Source organism: Solanum lycopersicum, chromosome 12 (genome assembly GCF_036512215.1).
Source record: "Solanum lycopersicum chromosome 12, SLM_r2.1".
Classification (NCBI taxonomy): domain Eukaryota; kingdom Viridiplantae; phylum Streptophyta; class Magnoliopsida; order Solanales; family Solanaceae; genus Solanum; species Solanum lycopersicum.
Window position 1 is genome coordinate 7,659,609 of NC_090811.1, and position 8,995 is coordinate 7,668,603.

The following is an 8,995-nucleotide window of genomic DNA, read 5'->3' on the forward strand; positions in this document are numbered from 1 at the left end:
TTGATCGCGCTATGTGCGATTTTAAATTTTTTATATAAATTGTGTTTATATATTTCTAATAAAATTTACGCACAAATTATACTTCCATTTCAATTATTTCTTTAAAAGATCTTTAATTTATATATTATTTATTATTTATTATTTATAATCACTTAAAAGTTTTAATCTTCTATAGGTACTCGTGTAATAAACTTATAAGTGAAAGAAAAAAATAATTATTTTTCTTAATAAAAAGTAGAGAAAGAAAAGAATTTCAAGAAATTTTGTATATATTTTGAGCATATATATAAAATCGTGTTTAAACTTTTTTTTTTTTTTAAAATGAAGAATCACAAATACATTTACAAATATACTTATCAAAAAAAGAGGAAAAAAATAAGAACCACAAAGCATATTGTCTATATCGATTTTCCAAACATTGAGACTAAATGAATCATAAGAAATTTAGAGAAAAACATCATTATACTATTTTTTTAAATAAACTAACAAATATTATAAATTATCTTACAAAATTTTTAAAAGTATTGAATTTGACAATCTCTATATGTATTTGGAGCTTGTTTTCTTTAGGGTGTTAGCCTCTTCACCCTCTCTCTTATAATTGATTTATCATATGCTTGTATTCCATTTAATGTAGTATATGTTGTTACTTATGTTTGATTGAACATTGTTTGGTACAATAAAAAAAGTTGCAAAATATGTATGAATTATTTTAACTTCATTGCAATGATATATTTGTAATAAAAAAGTTAAGTTTTGTCTCTATTGTTAAATCAAAGATACATAAAAATAGCTCTCAAAATTACAGTGTCAATTAAGAAGTAGAAAAATGTTTATGATTTTGTAGAGTATATACACTTCCGATCCCATTTTATTTTGTTTCTTATATTTTGTTTGAGAGTTAAATTATATGAACTTTCACCCTTATTATATTTAATATGTGTTTTTTTTAATCATATTAATGTGAGAAACATTGAATCTTATAGTATTTTTCGTACATATTTTAAAATATTTAAATTCTAATTATAAAATAATGAATTAATCTAATTCAATTGAGCATTGAGAATAGTTAAATTAACCATAAGAAGTTAAAATATGATAAGTAAAATGAACGGAAGCAGTAATTACTTTAGAATTTAACATTGAGGTAGATGTTATAGGTCGAATATATGAGACTCATTGATGTCAATTATAACACATGATATCAAAATTAATCAAATATTGAGTAAGAAATATTTTAATAAAGAGATCTCAAAGTAGTTCTCAACCAAAAGAATACATCAATTATTTAGTAATTGAAATATATTATGAGACTCCTTGATTTATCAAAATATCAAGATTTGAATGTTGAGTAAGAATTAATAAAGAAATTATAAAATAGTTCTCAATCAAAACAATACATATCTTAATTTGGCCGTAAGAATGAATCCATTAAATTTTATCAAAATAGAGTATTTAATATCACATGAATTTCTCAAGATAAAGTATGAAAGATGCAAATTAAAAACAAAATACTGTAAATCTGCAAAGTAAAAATTTATATTATTCCTTTGAGTTATAACACGTAATCTTACCCCAATTTAGTATAAAATAATATTAAAAGAACATAACGAATATATTTAAACAAACTTAATATACATATCATACAAATTGTTTCTTGACTTTTTGTGTGTGTTTAAAATTAGACATTTTAACCTTTAGGCATAAACGCCACGACTTGCAAAGTGAAGCTTCACAATCACCAAAAATAAATAAGGAATATAAAAGAACATAAAGAAACACATACATAAGACATTAAATATATTAATTGTTCAATTTATTTGGATTATAATTATTTTTCAATATTCACCTATGAAAAAATGAGCAAAACGGATATAAAATGTATCAATTATTCAGTTTAAATAATAATGAGTTTTGATCTTTCTAAATTAATGTAAGTGATGTATAATTTGTAGGTTTTTAAATAAATTATAATATAAATGTAAAAAATTAAGAAAATGTCAAAAATTTAAGATATAAATGTAACGACTTGTTTAGTCGTTTTGAGCAGCAGATTTTATTCTGGAAAAACAGGTTGAGGCGACGGACCCAACGACGGACCGTCGTAGGGTCTCGTTTCAAAACACTTAGAAAATCTGAAATTGGGTACTGAAAATCGACTCTCTGAACTTCGTAACGGAGTGGCAAGACGGACCGTCACAGGCCATTCACCCAAAATCAAGTTTCTGAACTATGCGACGGACAACAGGACGGGCCGTCGCGCACAGGTTGCGCAATCCCAGTCCGGGTCGGATTTCTTGATACGTTTTAAGGGACGTTTTTGACTATTCTTGCCTTAATTATAAAGTTAGTGGGTTAATGTTAATAAGTCTAATTACTTGGGGGTTAAAAGAAGTAACCTTAAGTTAATTAGTGGGGCATTATTGCCATCTTTTATCCTTAATTATACACTAATTAGGGTAAAAGAAAGAGGGTTTGAATAAAGAAAATAGAAAGAACAAGAGAAAGAGAGAGAAAGTTGAACGAGAAAGAGGAGAAACGAAGAGGACACAAAGCTTTGGGAATTTGCTTGCTTGATTTCTAATCTTCGGTGGAGGTAGGTTATGGTTTTCATGCTTTCATAGTAAACTCTTAATAGAGAATGATATGTATTGGTAGTATTGTAAAACCCTGCTATGTGCTTAATTGTATGCATGCATGAACGTGATTATATAATTGTGATTATATTAAGCATGATGAAGCTATTGAATCTCAAATCTTGATAAAAACCTAATCTCTTGTTAATGATGATGCCTTGATATAAAAGAAGGCTTGATGAACTAAAGTAATGAGATTGATGATGCCTTGGTGAGAAAGAAGGCTTGATGAATTGATAGAAAGAGATTAGGGGATCGGGTGTCACGAACCGACACGTAGAATTAGGGGATCGGGTGTCACGAACCGACACGTAGATTTAGGGGATCGGGTGTCACGAACCGACACGTAGATTTAGGGGATCGGGTGTCACGAACTGACACGTAGAATTAGGGGATCGGGTGTCACGAACCGACACGTAGATTTAGGGGATCGGGTGTCACGAACCGACACGTAGAATTAGGGGATCGGGTGTCACGAACCGACACATAGATTTAGGGGATCGGGTGTCACGAACCGACACGTAGAATTAGGGGATCGGGTGTCACGAACCGACACGTAGATTTAGGGGATCGGAGTGTCACGTACCGACACAAGAGGATTAATGAATATGAGGGATCGGAGTGTCACGTACCGACACAAGAGGATTAATGAATATGAGGGAGCGGAGTGTCACGTACCGACACAAGAGAAATAAAGATAATGAATCTTGAAAGATGTTAATACACTCGATCTAATGAACATAATTCCCAAATGAGTATGGTATTGAGGCTTGAGTCCTCATGTGTGAACTTGACGGTAATTGTTAATGATATAGTACTTGTTGTTGCTACATGTTGAGTATCATGGTTGATTTTATGATATTATTGGTATATATTGATTTCTATTTTGAGTTGGCCGATGATATCTACTCAGTACCCGTGTTTTGTACTGACCCCTACTTTTATGTTTTCTTCTTGTTTATTTGTGGAGTGCAGCAAACGTGCCGTCGTCTTCGACTCAACAGTAATTCTAGCCAGTCTTCGTCACACCGGATCTTCAGGGTGAGCTAACGCTTCTAGCTTGGACTGGATCTTCTCCTTCATGTCTTGATGCCTTGAACTTCCGGCATGGACTAGCCTTAATTGTTTTAGCTTTTAGAATACTCTTAGTTTAGTACTTTGATCATAGATGTTCTTGTGGTGATGACTTCCAGATCTTGGGGAATAATAGATGTTGAATTTTAGAAGTTAATGAATTGGTCTTTATTTAATGAGTTTAAGTCTTCCGCATTACTTTCTATTGATATTATATTGAAATGTTAAGGTTAGATTGGTTGGTTCGCTCACATAGGAGGGAAAGTGTGGGTGCCAGTCGCAACCTGGTTTGGGTCGTGACAAACTTGGTATCAGAGCATTAGGTTCGTTGGTCTCATCACACAAGAACAGATCTAGTAGAGTCTTAAGGAACGGTAGGGGGACGCCTTTACTTTTCCTTGAGAGGCTATAAGACTTTAGGAAAATTTCTCTCTTTCATTCCTTCTTTCGTGCTACTACTTGGGTCCAATTGGTATCTAGGCGATACGAATTGGTATCTGACCATCTTCACTCTCTTTCGCAGATGGTTAGAACTAGAGCAACGACTACGCAAACACCAACACCAGCACCGGCGGGACAGGGTGCGTCTGAGCCAGCCACTGGGGCTGTAGCTCGAGGAAGAGCAGCGACAAGAGGCCGTGGTAGAGGTCGTGGGAGGACGTCCTCTAGGGGAAGAGGACGAGCACCTAGCCCATCTGATACTAGGGCAGTGACTCCTCCACCGACTGAGGAAGTAATAGGAGAAGGGGAGGATGGGGAAACTGAACAAGTGTAGAATGAGGGATTGCCACCCCAACCTACCCCAGAGATGATCAATCAGGTTCTCGCCTATCTCAGTGGGTTGTCTGATCAAGGTCAGGCACCTCCAGTGTTTTCTGCGCCAACACCTCCGGTTTCAGAAGTACAACATGCAGTCACTATGGCTCCTCGTATGGAGGCCTCATTGGACATAGGCACATTTCCACGTCTGACTACTGGGCCTATAATGACAAATGATCAGCATGAACTTTTCAGTAAGTTCTTGAAATTGAAACCTCCGGTCTTCAAGGGTGCTGAATCGGAGGATGCTTATGATTTTCTGGTTGACTGTCACGAGCTACTACACAAGATGGATATAGTAGAACGGTTTGGTGTGGAGTTTGTGACTTATCAGTTTCAAGGGAACGCCAAAATGTGGTGGCGGTCACATATCGAGTGTCAACCAATAGAGGCACCACCTATGACTTGGGCCTCATTCTCTAGCTTGTTTATGGAGAAGTATATCCCCCGAACTTTGAGGGATAGGAAAAGGGATGAATTCTTGAGCCTAGAGCAAGGTAGGATGTCGGTCAATGCATATGAGGCTAAGTTTCGTGCATTATCCCGGTATGCCACCCAACTATGTTTCAGTCCACAAGAGCGAATTCGCCAGTTTGTGAAGGGGTTGAGGTCAGAATTGCGGATTTCGGCCTTACAGGTAGCGGCTACGGCAAAATCCTTTCAAGAAATGGTTGACTTCGATGTAATTCTGAGTATGACTTGGCTTTCTCCAAATTTTGCAATCTAGGATTGTAATGCTAAAACTGTGACGTTAGCCAAGCCTGGGACAAATCCGTTAGTGTGGGAGGGTGACTACACTTCCAATCCGGTGCGTATCATCTCCTTTCTTCGTGCTAAGAAAATGGTTAGTAAAGGGTGTTTAGCTTTCTTGGCACATCTCAAGGATGACACTACCCAAGTACCTTCGATTGAGTCGATTTCGGTGGTCCGTGAGTTTCTGGATGTGTTCCCTGCAGATCTTCCTGGTATGCCACCAGATAGGGATATTGACTTCTGTATTGATCTTGAACCGGGTACTCGCCCCATTTCTATACCCCCTTATAGAATGGCTCCCGCAGAGTTAAGAGAGTTAAAGGCACAACTTCAAGAGTTATTGAACAAAGGCTTTATTAGACCAAGTGCATCTCCTTGGGGTGCTCCGGTTTTGTTTGTAAAGAAGAAGGATGGGAGTTTTCGAATGTGTATAGACTACAGACAACTAAACAAGGTAACCATAAAGAACAAGTATCCTCTTCCCCGCATTGATGACTTGTTCGATCAGTTACAAGGTGCTTGTGTCTTCTCTAAGATTGACTGGAGATCCGGTTATCATCAATTGAAAATACGGGCAACGGATGCGCCAAAGACTGCTTTTTGAACGAGGTATGGGCATTATGAATTTGTAGTGATGTCTTTTGGTCTTACGAATGCCCCTGCTGCGTTCATGAGCTTGATGAACGGGATTTTTAAGCCATATTTGGACCTCTTCGTGATCATATTTATTGATGATATATTGGTATACTCAAAGATCAAGAAGGAACATGAAGAGCATTTGAGAATGGTATTGGAAATGTTGAGGGAGAAAAAGCTTTATGCCAAGTTCTCTAAGTGTGAGTTTTGGCTAGATGCAGTGTCCTTCTTGGGGCACGTGGTTTCTAAGGATGGAGTTATGGTGGATCCTTCTAAGATTGAGACAGTGAAGAATTGGGTAAGACCTACTAATGTGTCAGAAATAAGGAGCTTTGTTGGGTTAGCTAGCTACTACCGTCGATTTGTCAAGGGATTCTCTTCTATTGCTTCCCAATTGACGAACTTGACTAAGCAGAATGTTCCATTTGTATGGTCGGACGAATGTGAGGAAAGCTTTCAGAAGCTCAAGACTTTGTTGACTACCGCACCTATCCTTACCTTGCCAGTAGAGGGTAAGAACTTCATTGTTTATTGTGATGCATCCTATTCTGGTTTGGGCGCAGTACTAATGCAAGAGAAGAGTGTGATTGCTTATGCTTCAAGGCAATTAAAGGTGCATGAACGTAACTATGCAACTCATGATTTGGAATTGGCTGCGGTAGTGTTTGCATTAAAACAATGGAGACACTATTTATATGGGGTTAAGTGTGAGGTCTACACGGATCATCGTAGCCTTAAGTATGTCTTTACTCAGAAGGATTTGAACTTGAGACAGAGGAGATGGATGGAACTACTGAAGGACTACGACATCACTATTTTGTATCATCCGGGGAAGGCGAATGTTTTAGCGGATGCTTTAAGTAGAAAGGCGGGAAGCATGGGAAGTCTAGCTCACTTGCAAGCTTCTAGACTCCCATTGGCTAGAGAAGTTCAGATTCTGGATGACAACCTTATGAGATTAGAAGTAAATGAGAAGGGAGGACTTTTAGCTTGTGTGGAGGCAAGATCTTCCTTCCTTGACAAGGTTAAGGGAAGACAGTCTGATGATGAGAAACTGCGCATAATTCAAGATAAGGTATTGCGAGGAGAGGCTAAGGAAGCACAAATTGATGAGGAAGGTGTTTTGAGGATCAAGGGAAGGGTATGCGTACCCCGCGTCGATGATTTGATCAACACTATTCTGACAGAGGCTCATAGTTCAAGGTATTCTATACATCCGGGTGCAACCAAGATGTATCGTGACCTAAAGCAACACTTTTGGTGGAGTAGAATGAAGCGTGATGTTGTTGACTTTATTGCCAAGTGTCCAAACTGTCAACAAGTAAAGTATGAACACCAAAGGCCCGGAGGAACACTTCAGAGAATGCCCATTCCGGAATGGAAATGGGAGAGGATCGCAATGGACTTCGTGGTTGGTCTTCCAAAAACGATGGGTAAGTATGACTCCATTTGGGTGATTGTTGATAGGTTAACTAAGTCTGCTCATTTTATTCCGGTTAAGGTGACTTACAATGCAGAGAAGTTAGCCAAACTTTACATCTCGGAAGTGGTGCGATTGCATGGGGTTCCACTATCCATCATATCAGATAGAGGTACGCAGTTTACTTCTAAGTTTTGGAAAACATTGCATGCGGAATTGGGTACTAGGTTGGACCTTAGTACTGTGTTCCATCCTCAGACCGATGGTCAGTCTGAGCGAACGATTCAAGTGTTGGAGGATATGCTTCGTGCATGTGTGATAGAGTTTGGTGGTCATTGGGATAGCTTCCTACCCTTAGCGGAGTTTTCATACAATAATAGCTATCACTCAAGCATTGATATGGCTCCATTTGAAGCATTGTATAGTAGGAGATATAGGTCTCCCATTGGTTGGTTTGATGCGTTCGAGGTTAGACCTTGGGGTACTGATCTCTTGAGGGATTCGATGGAAAAAGTGAAGTCCATTCAAGAAAAGCTTCTAGCGGCGCAAAGTAGACAAAAAGAATATGCAGATCGAAAGGTTAGAGACTTAGAGTTCATGGAGGGTGAACAAGTCTTGTTGAAAGTTTCACCAATGAAAGGGGTGATGCGGTTTGGAAAAAGGGGTAAACTAAGTCCAAGGTACATTGGACCATTTGAAGTACTTAAGCGAGTAGGGGAGGTGGCTTATGAGTTAGTCTTGCCTCCAGGGCTGTCCGGAGTACATCCGATATTCCATGTGTCGATGTTGAAAAGATACCATGGGGATGGAAACTACATTATCCGTTGGGATTCAGTTTTGCTTGATGAGAACTTGTCTTATGAGGAGGAGCCTGTTGCTATTCTAGATAGAGAAGTTCGCAAGTTGAGGTCAAGAGAGATTGCATCCATCAAGGTGCAATGGAAGAATCGACCGGTTGAAGAAGCCACTTGGGAGAAGGAGGCGGATATGCGAGAAAAATACCCACATCTGTTTACAGATTCAGGTACTCCTTTTCGCCCTTGTTTTCCTTCTTTGGATCGTTCGGGGACGAACGATGGGTAAAATGGTATCTATTGTAACGACCTGTTTAGTCGTTTTGAGCAGCAGATTTTATTCTGGAAAAACAGGCTGAGGCGACGGACCCAATGACGGACCGCCATGGGCACGATGGACCGTCGCAGGGTCTCGTTTCAAAACACTTAGAAAATCTGAAATTGGGTACTGAAAATTGACTCTCTGAACTTCGTAACGGAGTGGCAGGACGGACCGTCACAGGTGTGACGGACCGTCACAGGCCATTCACCCAAAATCAAGTTTCTGAACTATGCGATAGACAGCAGGACGGGCCGTCGCGCACAGGTTGCGCAATCCCAGTCCGGGTCGGATTTCTTGATACGTTTTAAGGGACATTTTTGACTATTCTTGCCTTAATTATAAAGTTAGTGGGTTAATGTTTATAAGTCTAATTACTTGGGGGTTAAAAGAAGTAACCTTAAGTTAATTAGTGGGGCATTATTGCCATCTTTTATCCTTAATTATACACTAATTAGGGTAAAAGAAAGAGGGTTTGAATAAAGAAAATAGAAAGAACAAGAGAAAGAGAGAGAAAGTTGAACGAGAAAGAGGAGAAACGAAG